Below are 16,096 nucleotides of genomic sequence, written 5' to 3'. Positions count from 1 at the left end.
GACTAGGAAGGAGAGTTTGTTTCAGAAAGAGAGAAATCTTGGATACAAACTCTTCCCACAGAGCTTCAGATGTTGAAGTACCACCCAGAGCTTTGCAGCCTTTTAATAGTTTTATTTCAAACTAGAGGCCCGATGCATGAAATCCATGCACAGGTAGGGTCCCTAAACCTGGCTGGCAATCAGGGCGGATAGGGACCTTCTGGCTGCTGACCAGGGCCTTCCTTCATACTGCACTGCCCCTGATGGCCAGCACATGTCATAGCGAGTTCAAACTCCTGGTCTCCTGGTGGAATTCCCGAGGGGATACTTTGCATATTGGCCTTTTATTTATATAGATTGAATGGGAGATCCTTATGACTTTTTAAGCATGAGAATAAATACTATGATTTGCACTTTTTTGTTTGTTTGTTAATCCTCAACCAAAGATATTTTTCCATTGACTTTTTAGAGAGAGTGGAAGGGAGGGGGAGAGACAAGGAGAGAGAAACATCAATGTGAGAGAGACATATTTATTGGTTGCTTCCTGCACGCATCCCAACCAGGTCTGGGGTGCAATCAAGATACATGTCCTTGATCAGAATCGAACCTGGAACCCTTCACTCCACAGGCTGAAGATCTAGCCACAGAGCCAAAATGGATAGGGCTGTGATTTGCATTTTAAAAAAACTTCTCTCTGATACAGTGTGGACCTATTTGAGGTTATTGCAACATCAAGAAGCCACCCAAAATTAACCCACTCCCTCCAAACCACATCCCCTGTGCCCAGAACCCTGGGCTTCCCAGGTCACTTCCAGGACCTGCGTTGGCCTCTTCCTCATGTCCATCTCCCCAGGAACAGACTGCACACCTCAGAGCCGTGAAGGGGCCCGGAGGGCTGTTTGTGGGGCTTGGAAGTGTAGTGTCCACAGTACATGTGTGAAGCCAGTGTTTGACGAAGCCAGGATTGGAAAAAGAAAGGAAGATGTGCTTTAGGGCAGGAGCCCAGATGCTAAGTTCTCCCTATCCTGCCAAGTTCTACTGTGGAACCCCAAGGATTCCAAGAATCCTAAGTTCAAGGCTTGGCCATCTAGGTCTTTGGAAAGCTACATTTAAACTATAGTTATAAAGATAGAAGAGTAGAACCTACTATTTAACTAGTTGTTGGCTTGATTTTTAACTTATACATTTTTAGACATATGATATATGGACTTCCATTTGTAATTTTAACCCAGGTTCTACAAATATTAGGGATGGCCTTAAAATCACATTACTTACGGAGAAATCTGGCTTCTTATCACAAGCAGTAGCTGTTAGAGGGCAATGGAATAATATCTTCAAAATGATAGGAGGACTACTAGTACCTATTAATCTAGAATTCTCTATCCAGTCAAAATAGCATTCAAAGGTAAAGATAAAATAAAGACATTAAAAAAAAAATTTTTTTTCTGCCCTAGCTGATTTGGCTCAGTGGATAGAGTGTCAGACTGTGGATTGAAGGATCCCAGGTTCGATTCTGGTCCAGGGCACATGCCTGGGTTGTGGGCTCAATCCCCAGTAGGAGGCATGCAGGAGGCAGCTGCTCAATTATTCTCTCTTATTGATGTTTCTTTCTCTCTCCCTTCCTCTCTGAAAAAAAAAACAAAAACTTATTTCAAATAAGTAAATAATAAGTAAAAATAATTTTTTTCTAATAAGACTAAACTTATTCAATAGCCTCATAAAAATTTTGATTATAAGTACCCAACAAAATAAAACGTATAAAGCAGATTTGTAAATTTCTAATATAGTAATACAAAGTGCATGGCCACAGGCAGAGAGGTGGAAGGAGAAAAAGAAGACTGTGGTTGAGGTCTAGTAATAAATAAATAAGTAAATATAGAAGTAGAGATGATCCATGTTATAGTTCTGCCCATAATTATGTTCTACCAATACTGCAGTAAAAAATGTACAAAAATAAAAAAGAACCATTTCAAAATAACTCAGAAGGAAGAGGACAATGTCTGGGACTCTCATAATGCACCCAACTCTTTGTTGAGCGCAAGCTTAGGGGTGGCTTATAGTTCCTTCCAAAGGCATATACAATTTTAAGTTTAGATCAAGAACTATAAACCACAGGGTGCCCATAAAAAGCGGTTCACTCCTTACTGTCATTTGTACTACCCAATTTTTAAAGTCCATCTTTAAAAAAAGAACTGAATCTTTTATTATAAAGTAGGCAAATGCTCCTCCTTCATTATGAAAAGTACGAACTGGTAATAGTTTTCATGAACTTTTAGAAGAGATTTTAGAATCGAAGGGCTCCACGTTCTGGATTTATCATGGAACATTTCAATGTTCTGAAAGCCTGACTGAAAGAAGCCAATCCCAAACCAGCCCACTCGGCATTCGCACACCTCTTTTCCTTTATTAGAATCTTACTTTCACACAGTGGAAAAATAAACCCCCGAACTCTAACAGGTTAAAGCAAATAACCACTCTACAGATAAAGCCTCTACAAAGGTCAACTGAAGTAACCCACAGCCAAAATGATTGTGCAGATTTGCAATGCTGTCACCAGTTATGTAACATAACAGAAAGTCAATTACTCATCCACTCTGCAAGCCCTCTGAGACATGTGCCCCACAAAGCATTAACCTTTGGGTTTTTTTATGCCACCTTGAAGGCTTGCACATTTTACTTTCATGTAATTTAACATTTTTAATGGAATGTGTTCTTTACCTTGTGGTAAAATTGGTACTATTCATGTAAGATTACATTTTGTAAGGACTTGATGTCTCCACAAGAGGAGTTTTGATTCTGCTTTAAAAAGTTTCATATAGCCGAAACCGGTTTGGCTCAATGGATAGAGCGTCGGCTTGGGGACTGAAAGGTCCCGGGTTCGATTCCGGTCAAGAGCATGTACCTTGGTTGCGGGCATATCCCCAGTAGTGGGTGTGCAAGAGGCAGCTGATCGATGACTCTCTCTCATCGATGTTTCTAACTCTCTATCTCTCTCCCTTCCTCTCTGTACAAAATCAATAAAATATATATTTTTTAAAAAGTTTCATATAGCTGAAATTGGTGTGGCTCAGTGGATAGAGCATCTGTCTGTGGACTCAAGGGTCCCAGGTTCGATTCTGGTCAAGGGCATGTACCTTGGTTGCGGGCACATCCCCGGTGGAGGGTGTGTAGGAGGCAGCTGGTCGATGTATCTCTCTCTATCTCTCTCTCTGGTCGATGTTTCTAGCTCTCTATCCCTCTTCCTTCCTCTTTGTGAAAAATCAATAAAATATATTTTTAAAATGTTTCATATAAATTAAAACTTTATTAAATACCAATGTGAGGAAAGTGATACAGAGTACAATATATACAGTTCAATTACCTCTTTTTATATTTAGAAATTACTTCTCCAAGGTATTTGCACCAGTGAGTTTAGACTGGCTTGCTTTAATATTCAGGTTTGAGACATTAGAACTTTGGCAAGACCATGTTTCAAAATTATTAACAATGACCTGTAGGGGCAAATCCATGTTACCGCATAATGACAAATTTATTATCATGAAGGAAAACAAGCGTAGCCAGCCCTCTTTTAAAATGCCCCAACCACTGCTTTTCAACACAGAAAGACTAAAACTACATAGATTTATCATACAACAAATCTGACCTCTGTCACCGGAAATTCCCCTAGTTTCATTCATTAGAAGGGGATTTAAAAAGACCTGAAGAGCACCTTATAGCAGCATTCAGTTTTGTTTTGTTTTTTAGTGTGTGTTTTTTGTAATATATATTTTATTGATTTTTTACACCGAGGTCAGCAAACTGCGGCTCGAGAGCCATATGCAGTTCTTCATGCCCTGGAAGGGAGAGGGATAGAGAGTTAGAAACATTGATGAGAGAGAATCATCGATTAGCTGCCTCTTGCACACACCCCCACCCCCACCCCCACCCCCAAGGATGTGCCCAAAACCAAGGTACATGCCCTTGACCGGAATTGAACCCGGGACCTTTCAGTCCGTAAGCCGACGCTCTATCCATTGAGCCAAACCGGTTTCGGCCAGCATTCAGTTTTTTTATGAAATACTCAGCATATTAAATATTATGCATACTCTGTTTTCTTTTAGTGAGCTAGGCACTGGCTTCTGAGTTTGTGGAACTGAAAGAAAAATAATACACTCAAAACAAGTATAGAATTTTGAAGAATTGCTTTTGGTATCCAAGTTAAAAATAGATGTGCCATTTTGTTGATGCTTTTTCCTCCCTAAAATTTAAATCATTTTTTGTTCCTCCTCTACGTAAACATCAGCCACCGCCAGTCTCTGAACAGCTGCTTTCACATTGCTGCCACCGGGCTTCACAGATGTCCCCAAACGTCCCCAAACGGCCTTTGTAGGTAATCCCTCCACACCGAGGTCAGCAAACTGCGGCTCGAGAGCCACATGCAGCTCTTCGGCCCCTGGAGTGTGGCTCCTCCACAAAATACCACGGCCTGGACGAGTCTGTTTGAAGATACGGCATTAGAAGTTTAAGTTTAAAAAATTTGGCTCTCAAAAGAATTTTCAATCGTTGTACTGTTGATATTTGGCTCTGTTGACTAATGAGTTTGCCGACCACTGCCTCCACATATTTTCTCTCTTTTCCAGTATGTGAGATCTAAAAAGATAAAAGAAAAAAAAGGAAAGAAAAACCTAGCATTTTGTTAGAGCCAGAAGCCATCTCTGTATCTGAGCCATCATCTGACCAGTTACTGTGACAAGGAGATGGAGCTGGGGAGGCACTGGGAGTGGTACTGGGAGCACTGAGATTGTGATCTTTAAATTACGTCTGCAGTTTGCTGATCTGATTGCTTTTTTATGCTGTTTCCACATAGAGTTTCCCTTTTTCTCCTAATAGGGTACAGTTTTATGTTTAAATATTTTTTTCCTTCTTAAGGTATTACATATGTGTCCTTATTGCCTCAGTACCTTCCCCCAACCCCCACTCATGCCCTCACCCCCCTGTTGTCTATGTCCATTGGTTGGGCTTATATGCATGCACACAAGTCCTTTAGTGCCCCCCCCCCCCGCCCACTTCCTTCTGAGGTTTAATGGTCTGATCGATGTTCCTCTGTCTCTGGATCTATTTTTGTTCATCAGTTTATGTTGTTCATTATATCCCACATATGAGTGAGATCATGTGATATTTATCTTTCTCTGACTGGCTTATTTCACTTAGCATAATGCTCTCCAGATCCATCCATGCTGTTGCAAATGGTAAGAATTCCTTCTGTTGTTGTTTTTTTTTTAATCGCAGTGTAGTATTCCATTGTGTAGATGTACCACAGATTTTTAATCCACTCATCTGCTGATGGTTATTTAGGCTGTTTCCAAATCTTAGCTATGGCAAATTGTGCCACTATGAACATAAGGGTGCATATATCCTTTCTGATTGGTGTTTCTAGTTTCTTTGTATATAGTCCTAAAAGTGGGATCACTGGGTCAAATGGGAGTTCCATTTTTAGTTTTTTGAGGAAACTTCATACTGTTCTCCACAGTGGCTACATCAGTCTGCATTCCCACCAGCAGTAAAGGAGAGTTCCTTTTTCTCCACATTCTCACCAGCACTTGTCATTTGTTGATTTGTTGATGATAGCCATTCTGACTATCTGACTCGGTGTGAGATGGTAACACATTGTTGTTTTGATTTGTATCTTTTGGGTGATTAGTGACTTCCAGCATGTTTTCATATGTCTTTTGGCCTTCCTTATGTTTTCTTTTGAAAAGTATCTATTAAGGTCCTTTGCCCATTTTTTATTGGGTTGTTTATCTTTCTTTTGTTAAATTGTATGAGTTCCCTGTAAATATTGGAGATTAAACCCTTATTGGTGACAACATTGGCAAATCTGTTCTCCCACGCAGTGGGCTTTCTGGTTGTTTTGTTGATGGTTTCTTTTGCTGTGCAAAAGCTTTTTATTTTGATGTAGTCCCATTTGTTTATTTTCTCTTTAAATTTCATTGCCCTAGGAGCTGTATTGGTGAAGAAATTGCTTCGGCATGTTTGAGATTTTGCCACCTCTGGATTCCTCTAGTATTCTTATGGTTTCCCGTCTTATGTTTAAGTCCTTTATCCATTTTGAGTTTATTTATTTTTTGTAAGTTGGTGGTCTATTGTAGTTTCATTTTTTTGCATGTATCTGTCCAATTTTCCCAACACCATTTATTGAAGAGACTGTCTTGACTCCATTGTATGGTCTTGCCTCCTTTTGTCAAATATTAATTGAGCACAGTGGTTTGGGTCAATTTCTGGGTTCTCTTTTGATCTATATGTTTGTTCTTGTGCTAGTATCAGGCAGTTTTGAGAACAGTGGCTTTGTAATACAGCTTGATATTTGGTTTTGAGATTTCACTTACTTTGTTCTCCTTTCTCAGAATTGTTGCAACTATTTGGGGTCTTTTTTATTACAGATGAATTTTTGAAGAGTTCATTCTAGGTCTATTAAATATGCCGTTGGTATTTTAATAGGGATTGCATTGAATCTATAGATTGTTTTTGGTAGTATGGATAGTTTAATGATGTTAATTCTACCAATTCATGAACACAGTATGTTCTTCAATCTGTTTATGTCTTTCTCTATTTCTTTTTATATTTTTTTATTTTTATTTTTTAAATTTATTTTATTGATTTTTCACAGAGAGGAAGGGAGAGGGATAGAGAGCTAGAAATGTCAGTGAGAGAGAAACATCGACCAGCTGCCTCCTGCACACTTCTCAGTGGGGATGTGCCCGCAACCAATGTACATGCCCTTGACCGGAATCGAACCTGGGACCTTTCAGTCTGCAGACTGACGCTCTATCCACTGAGCCAAACCGGTTTCAGCTCTATTTCTTTTTTTTTTTTTTTTAGTTTCCTATAGGTCTTTTACCTCTTTAGTTTAGTTTATTCCTAGGTATCTTAATTTTTTTTTATTTTTTTTTTGGTATGATGGTAAATGGGAATTTTTTAGTCTCTCTTTCTGTAAGTTCACTTTTAGTGTATAGAAATGCCATAGATTTTTTTTTGCATTAATTTTGTATCCTGCTACATTGCAGAATTCATTTAAGTCTACTGATTTTTTTTTATGGAGTCTTTAGGGTTTTCTATGCATAGTATCACGTCATCTGCGAATAAGGACAGTTTTACTTCTTCTTTTCCAATTTGGATGCCTTTTATTTCTTCTTCTTGTCTAATCACAATGGCTAGTACTTAATAGTACTATGTTGAACAGGAATTGTGAGAGTGGGCATCCGTGTCTTGTTCCTGTTCCTAGGGGAAATGATTTTAGTTTTTTGCCCATTGAGTATGATGCTGGCTATGAGTTGTCATAAATGGCTTTTATTGTGTTGAGGTATGATTCTTCTATTCCCACCTTGCTGAGAGTTATCAAGAAAGAGTGTTGAATTTTGTCAAATGCTTTTTCTGTGATGATTGATATGACTATGTGATTTTTATCTCTCAATATGTTTATGTGATATATCATGTTTACTGATATATGGATTATGTGATATATCATGTTTACTGATATAAGGATATTTATCCTTGCATTCCCTAGGATAAATCCTACTTGGTCATGGTGTATAATCTTTTTGGTGTAATGCTGGATTCGATTTGCTAGAATTTTGTTGAGGATTTTGGCATTAATGTTCATAAGGGACATTGGCCTGCTGCCTAGTGTTAGTTTCAAAGTCTAAAACCCACGTGGTGCTCCCACTTTCTCTCCCCCTTATCTTGCTAGTTGGAGTTGCCTTGATCTCCCAGCTGCTCAGGCCAGAGATGCCTCTGTCCTTGGCTTATGGCTGTTTTAATTGCTCAGGCCAGAAATGTTTCCTTCTGCCTGGACATGTAATTTGTAAAATTACATGTAAAAACCTGTGGCATTTCTCTATCCTGTGTACAAGTAAGATAAGCATTTTGGCGTCTTCAAGCCCCCATCTATGCATTCCTCTCCATGGACCCTCTTTATCTCTAAGACTCACTAACCTGCCTGTTTTGTCTCTAAAATTCTTTTCAATTATATTAATAACATCTTACATTTATTGTGTCAGTGTACTGAGTGCCTTACATACTATTTTAGTTAATGTTAGCTGCCATAATAGATAATCCCTGGATTCTCAGTGATTTAACAAAATAGAAGTTTATTTTTTACTCATATAAAGTCCAAAACAGGTGTTCCTAATAGCCATAAAATTCCCCACTAAGGCACGACTTGGGGACCACAGTTCTTCCCATTTTGTGGTTTTGCCATCTTTAGCAAGTGGCTTTCCAGGGGAAACCTGCAGAAGGAGCAAAACAAAGAGGATCACATGGGAGATTTATGTGAGCTGAGCCTGGAATGCTTCTCTTCCTCTCCCGTTGGCCAGAATTCAGTCATACAGCAACTAGTTATAAGTGAGACTGAAAAATGTGATTTAGCTGTTTTCCCTTGAGTAAAAAAAAAATAGTTTGGTGAGCAATTTGCTAGTTGTTCACATATTTTTTCCCCTTTTAATTCTAACAATTCCATAAGACATGCCCTATAATTTGTACCACTTTACAGATAAGGAAACTAACTTTTTGAAAAGCTAAATCCCTTACCTAATATCTCAGTTAATAAATGGCAGAATTCAAACACAAACCTAGGCAATATAATTTAAAAACCATATTACCTACCAAGTTAACTGCAATATGACTGAAGTTCATTACTCAAGAAGACTATTTAGGCTTTTTTGTTTGTTTGTTTGTTTGTTTTTAGTTATAAGAGGGGTGTAATGATTTTAGAATTGTAAGTAATCCAACCTCATCATTTTATTGATAAAGAAATTAAGATCTAGAAGTAGAATGTTCTATTGACCAAATCCTTGCTGCTCAGGTACCATAAAATGTAAAGAACAATTTTATAAGAGGTAATAATCTTGAAAAACTAATAAGTTATGTCATCTTTTCTAAAAGGTAAGTCCCTCAAAGATGTAGTTTAATGCAGTTAAATCCAAGCATTAAGATTTATTTCTTAATTAAGTTTGTTTCCTCCCACTTTTTGTTTTTCTTTTTTTCATTTTCTGGTCCTGAAAAGGAAGAACAACACAGAGTAAGCCTGCCACCATGTGGTCTGGGCCAACACTGATGTTTTAGTCTCATTTATTTTGTTTGCTTCTAGTTTATTTACTAACCTAAATTTGATAACGCCCCAAAAGAAAATCACACCCAGCTGTGGTCGATTCTATAGGCTTCTGTACTTTTAAATTTATTTTTAAAATGTTGTAAGAGTTTATTTGAATCAAACATACAGTAGAGAGCTAGATATATCTCAAGTATGCAGGTTCTCTTATGCATTTGAAATTTAGGAGGGAATTAAAGGAGATTACATGGAGATTGAAGAAATTAAGGTGGGGATTGGATTACAGAATAGCTAACAAGATTATTTGCTCTCTTGAGAGTATGATTTATTTCAAAGGTATGTTAACCAGATGCACAAAATGATGGACAGGCCCTAGTCAGGTTGGCTCACTGGATAGAGCACATGTGTCAAACACAAGGCCCTTGGGCCAAATCCGTCCCGCCAGGCCTTGCAATGTGGCCCGCACCTCGCTGTCATCACTGCACTCCGCTGCGTTTCCATCACAATGACAGTTTATGACTGTTCAGTAAACCATTCGGCCCGCGATTTAGGCTGGATTTTAGATTTTGGCCCCTTCTCTGATTGAGTTCGACACCCCTAGGATAGAGTGTCAGCTTGTGGACTGAAGGGTCCTGGATTCGATTCTGGCCAAGGGCACATGCCCGGGTTGGGACTTGATTCCCAGTAGGGGGCTTGTAGGAGGCAGCTAATCATTGATTCTCTCTCATTGATGTTTCTATTTCTTTCTCATTCTCCTTTCCTCTCTGAAATCAATAAAGAAATACAAATATTAATAAAGAAAGAAAGAAAGAAAGAAAGAAAGAAAGAAAGAAAGAAAGAAAGAAAGAAAGAAAGAAAGAAAGAAAGAAATGATGGACAGGGCTTGCTTAAGGCAAAGATAAACCTTTGGTAAAGAATTTATATACCTGGAGTATGACTACTCACCATGACCTTCTGGTTAAAAATTTATGATCAAAACACCCTACTTTCCACAGAACCACCCATTCTTTTGTGTGTGTGTGTGTGTGTGTGTGTGTGTGTGTGTGTGTGGTTAATCCTCACCTAAGGATATTTTTCCATTGCTTTCTAGAGAGTGGAATGGAGTTGGGGTTGGGGAGACAGAGAAAGAGAAAGAGAAACATCGATGTGAGAGAAACATTTGGATTGGTTGCCTCTTGCATGTGCCCTGACCCAAGCCAGGGATTGAATCTGCCTACAATCGAGGTACATGCCCTTGACCAGACTCAAACCTGAGACCCTTCGGTCCACAGGGGTATGCTCTATCCACTGAGCCAAACTGGTTAGGCCCCTCCCTGTTTTATCCACAGTTTCTCCTTTGGGTCATAAAGCAATCCAAAAATGCGCTGATTACCAACCCTTTGGTCTGATAGTGTGGTCTCACAGTACTGGGAAAACTCATTTATAAGAAGCCTCATTATAATAGGGGATTAAAAATGGTGGTAGAGTAAGTGGAAGCTACTCTCCCAGAACCAAACTGGAAATACAACTAAAATACAAAAATGCCATTCTGAAAAATCAACTGAAGACTAGCAAGGACAGAAAGCAGAGGCGGCATAGACTGGTAGAAAGGGTGGAGTTGCGAAAGGGCTGGCTGGGCTTCCACAGGCAGCAGCTTACATTCTGAAGAGATACTCAGCTGTGGGGGGTTTCCACTGAGAACTCTGGGCTCTAAACCCCCTCCCAGAGCACCAGAACAGAACAGTGCCCGCAAAACACCTGGCTATGAAAAGCAGCTGGGTTGCTACCTGCCAGTCAGAGATGGCTGGAAATATAGGCACCCTCAGTGAAATAGAACAGAGACATCAGAAATCAACCCAAGCCATTACACTCAATTAATATTTGAAAAAGGAGGCAAGAATATACGATGAAGTTAAGACAGTCTCTTTCAATAAATGGTGTTGGGAAAATTGGACAGATACATGCAAAAAAATGAAACTAGACCACCAACATATACCATACACAAGAATAAACACAAAAAGGATAAAAGACTTAAATGTAAGTTGTGAAACCATAAAAGTCCTAGAAGAAACCATAGGCAGCAAAATCTCAGACATCTCTTACAGCAATACATTTATGGATACATCCCTGAGGGTAGTGGTCGGAAAACTCATTAGTAAACAGAGCCAAATATCAACAGTACAACTATTGAAATTTTTTTTGAGAGCCGAAAATCAACCTCTGTGGATGGGCCATGAAGTTTCAATTTCACTGAACGTGCACGCCTGCACGTGGTATTTTGTGGAAGAGCCACGCTAAAGGGGCCAAAGAGCTGCATGTGGCTCGCGAGCCACAGTTTGCCGACCACTGCCCTAGGGCAAAGGAAACTAAGGAGAAAGGAAACAAATGAGACTACATTAAAATAAAAAGCTTCTGCACAGCAAAAGAAACCATCAACAAAATGAAAAGGGAGCCCACTGTATGGGAGAACATATTTGCCAATGATACATCTGATAAAGGTTTAATATCCAAAATATATAAAGAACTCTTACAACTTAACAAAATGAAGACAATCCAATTAAAAAATGGGCAAAGGATCTAAATAGACAATTCCCCAAAGTGGACATTCAAATGACCAAGAGACATGAAAAAATGCTCAGTCACTGATCAACAGAGATTTGAAAATTAAAACAACAATGAGGTATCACTTCGTACCTGTCAGAATGGCTACCATCAACAAATGACAAGTGCTGGCAAGGATGTGGAGAAAAGGTAACCTAGTACACTGCTGGTGGGAATGCAGACTGGTGCAGCCACTGTGGAAGACAGTATGGATTTCCTCAAAAAGTTAAAAATGAAACTGCTATTTGACCTAGTGATCCCACTTCTAGGAATATACCCTAAGAAGTCCATAAAACCAATCAGAAAGAATGTATGCACACCCATGTTCATGGTAGCCCAATTATCAATAGCTAAGATCGGGAAACAGCCCAAGTACCCAGCAGTAGATGAGTGGATAAAAAAAGCTGTGGTACATTTATACCATGGAATACTATGCAGCAGTGAAAAAGGATTTCTTACCCTTTGAGACAGCATGAAGGACCCTGAGAGTATTATTCTAATCAAAATAAGACAGTCAGAGAAAGACAAGTATCACATGATCTCACTCATATGTGGAATCTAATGAACAAAATAAACTGATGAACAAAATAGACCCAGAAACACAGAAGCAAGAACGGACTATGGAGTCTCAGAAGGAAGGCAGAGGAGGGTGGGTGGGAAGAGATCAACCAAAGAACTTGTATACAAATATGCATAACCCATGGACACACACAATAGGGCGATGAAAAATCAATTAAATATATTATAAAAAAAAAAAAAAAAAAAAAAAAGCCGAAACTGGTTTGGCTCAGTGGATAGAGCGTCAGCCTGTGGACTGAAAGATCCCAGGTTCGATTCCAGTCAAGGGCATGTACCTCGGTTGCAGGCACATCCCCAGTGCGGGGTGTGCAAGAGGCAGCTGATCGATGATTCTCTCTCATCAATGTTTCTAACTCTCTATCCCTCTCTCTTCCACTCTGTAAAAAAATCAATAAAATATATTTTTAAAAAAATAGCGTGATGAAACCCTGAGGTGTGTGTTGGGGGACAGGAGGGGCTAGAAGGGGTCAATGGTGGGGGGAAAGGGACATATGTAATACTTTCAACAATAAAGATTTAATGAAAAAAATCAGTATTTAATGAAAAGATTTAATGAAAAAAAGATTAACAAAAAAGATTTAATGAAAAAAATATGTTCTTATTGACCATTGGGGATGGGGCAATACTGTAACCATGGGATATGAATTGCAGCTAAATATTCTCGAAAAGGGAAGGGCAGGTAAATGGATCATTTCTATCCTGAGAACGATCATGATCTAGGTTTTTCCACTGTTTCATTTTTTCATATTTGGTATCTAGTATAACATATGAAAAGAATCTTGCACGTTATTTTATGTATCTTCTTTGGCTTGGCAAATCCAGTTCCAAATGACCGGCCCCCTTTTAAAATAAGGATAGTCATATTGAATACCTCAACGAATTGGATTGACCCCTAAATGACATCACGGTTGATCCATTTATGTAAATCCTCTTTTTGATGCTTTGAGAGACCAATTAAATGCGCTTTCCATTCTTTCTGCCTAGTTTCCTAGCTGGCTTTTTCTAATAGTGAGTGCGAAGCATTAGAAGTATCAGAAGACCCTCATCTTGGCTGTTGTTACATAAACAGGAGGCTGGCTGTCGTGGGCTTTTTGGGCTCAGAGGCATGGCTTCCCCGGTGAAGGCTGAGATCTGTGGAGTCTTTAGAAACGTCTAGGGAAAAGCAGCACTTGTGTGCAGGTCTCTGGAGGAGGCAAAGGCAGTGACTATCCCTGGAGGACTGCTCTACGCCAGGAGAAGTTTTCCTCCGGTGACTCCACAGAGACTCTTAGTTCCCTAAGAATACCCAGGCCAGGGCCTGCAAGAGCTCGCCTGATCCGTGGGCCCTGTGGGTCTTTCCAAGGCACTGGGCCCCTCTTTGGAGTGAACCCATTTGGGGGCGCCCTGCCCTTCCTGTTGGGGCTCCACCGGCTTCTCCAGAACCAGCTGCATTACTGCACCGGACGATTCTCCGCGCCCATCTCTGTCACTCTGATTTTGGATGTCTGAACAGCTGTCTCACCCCACTGGCTATTTGGGTTGGGGAAGCAAGTGTCCTTTCTTTTTTGGAGCTAAAGGAAGTTCAGTCTCTCATTTAACCAGCAAATAACTTGTTCATATTCTCAGTAAGCAATCCAGTTAAAAAGCCAAGATTAAAAGCAGGGGGATAAATGGTGATGGAAGGAGAGTCAACTTGGGGTGGTGAACACATATTACAGTACACAGCTGATGTATTATAGAACCATGCACCTGAAACCTATCTAATTTTATTACCCGATGTCACACTAATGAATTCAATAAAAAATAAAAAATAAAAAGATAAGAATTGGAAACAAACAAACAAACCATTTTTTCCCTTTCCCTGGGTTAACTCAACCCTTACTCACCTCCAGGACTTTCTAAGGACAGCTCAGAAAAGCAGCCCCTGTGTGGCCTGCTACTTGAAGCCAGGAGGCCCAGAATTCTGCGAGAAACTGCCCAAGTTCACCTGATGCGAAGCAGGGGAGCTAGAGGGGCACAATGGGCCCTTGCTTGTACCTAGCACCACTGGGTCTGGACCCAGAAAGTAGTCCTGGGTGGGCTTTTTAGAATCCTGGCACATTGCATCAAGTAAATGTCAACAGTAAAATTCCAAATTGCTGCCCTGGGTGGTTGCTTAGTGATTAGAGCACGTAAAAAAGGGTCACCCTTTTGATTCCCAGTCAAGGGCATGTACCTGGGTTGCAGGTTCAATCCAAGTCCTTGTGGTGGCATGTGTGGGAGGAAACCAATAGCTGTGCCCCTCTTGCATTGATATTTCTCTCTCCCTCCACCTCCCTTACACTCTCTCCAAAAAATAATCAATGGCCTGGCCAGTCAGTGTGGCTCAATGGTTGAGTGTCGGCCTATGAACCAGGCGGTCACAGTTCGATTCCCAGTCAGGGCACATGCCTGGGTTTCTGGCTTGATCCCCAGTAGAGAGTATGCAAGAGGCAGGTGATCAATGATTCTCTATCATCATTGATGTTTCTATCTCTCTCCCTCTACCTTTCTCTCTGAAATCAATTTAATTTTTAAATCAATGGGAAAAATATCCTCAGGTGAGGATTAACAACAACAAAAAATGTCCAAGCCTGTAGGAAATTTTTATAAGAGTTTATTTGAGCCAAACTGATGACATATGCCAGGGAGTAAGATCTCAAATGCTTCTGGGCACTTTTTCATTTCAAGAGAGAGTGGAAGAGAGGGAGGGAGAAACATCGATGTGAGAGAGACACATGGACTGGTTGCCTCTTGACATAGGGAAGGTGCTTGCCTGTCAGTCACACCTGGGAACCAGTCGTTGACCAGAATAGACATGGTTGCTGCAAGCCTGGGAAGATTTGAGATACTTAATCTCCTAAACAAAGAAGTTCTCTCTCTTGCTTCCTTGCCTCTTGCATTCGTGGGACTCTTGTTGCAGGCTGTATGCTCTTGGCTCCCCTGCATTTGCCCACATGCAATGGACTGATGACTGCACCTAGCCTAATGCTGAGCTAGACCCAGCTCACCATAGAATAGAAACTCTGGTCACTGCCTTGCTTCTAGCTCTGCTGAATCCCTAGCCACACCTCTCCTGGTACTGAATTAAGGGAAATGGAACTTTAAATCCCACTTCCACAAGTAAATACTTCACTTTCACCAATAACACTGCTACTGAGTAACCTTCAAGATGTAGCTGAGGGACATTCACAAGAGCACTACTTCAACATTTCATAACCAAGAAAAAACAAAAATCAGCAATTATTAAGATTAATCTCAGCCCACTCAGAAGCCAATCAATGAGCCAGCTTAGAAGGCAGATTCCCAATCATACAATAGGCATATCAAGGACTGTTCAAATATGGATAAAACACCCAAATGAATGGGGACAGGGTTTTGACAACTCATATTCTGATATTGTTCTTAAATATCCCTCTTTTCCTTTGGCCCTATTCCTACTTCTTTCTTTCTTTCTCTACCACTACAAAATCTGAAATATTCCTGTTACATATAACTCACCTGAAGTCATTGGGGAAAGCTATTAAAGGGGAAAAAGTTTTTAAATATTTGAGGGTGAAAAAAAACTCTACATTATCCTTTCTTTGTTGTTATTGTTGACAGTATTACAGATGTCTTCCATTTCCTCCCTTTTTGCCCTCCTCCACACAACCCCTGCCCTACCCCAGGTCTTCCCCATGCTATTGTCTGTGTCCATGGGTATGTTCTGTGGTTAACCTCTTCCTGTCACCCCTTCTCCACTCCGTACACTGAGATCTGTTATTCTGTTCCATGCATCCATACCTCTGGCCCGTTTTGGGAGGGTCATGAGGATAATGATTCCTAAGGGACATATGCACAGGCGACCTAGGGTGCCTCAGCCAGAAATCTGACATG

The sequence above is a fragment of the Pipistrellus kuhlii genome, unplaced genomic scaffold (assembly GCF_014108245.1).
Source record: "Pipistrellus kuhlii isolate mPipKuh1 unplaced genomic scaffold, mPipKuh1.p scaffold_m20_p_3, whole genome shotgun sequence".
Taxonomy (NCBI): domain Eukaryota; kingdom Metazoa; phylum Chordata; class Mammalia; order Chiroptera; family Vespertilionidae; genus Pipistrellus; species Pipistrellus kuhlii.
The sequence above is the reverse complement of the archived record's forward strand: the minus strand, read 5'-3'. Positions refer to the sequence as shown.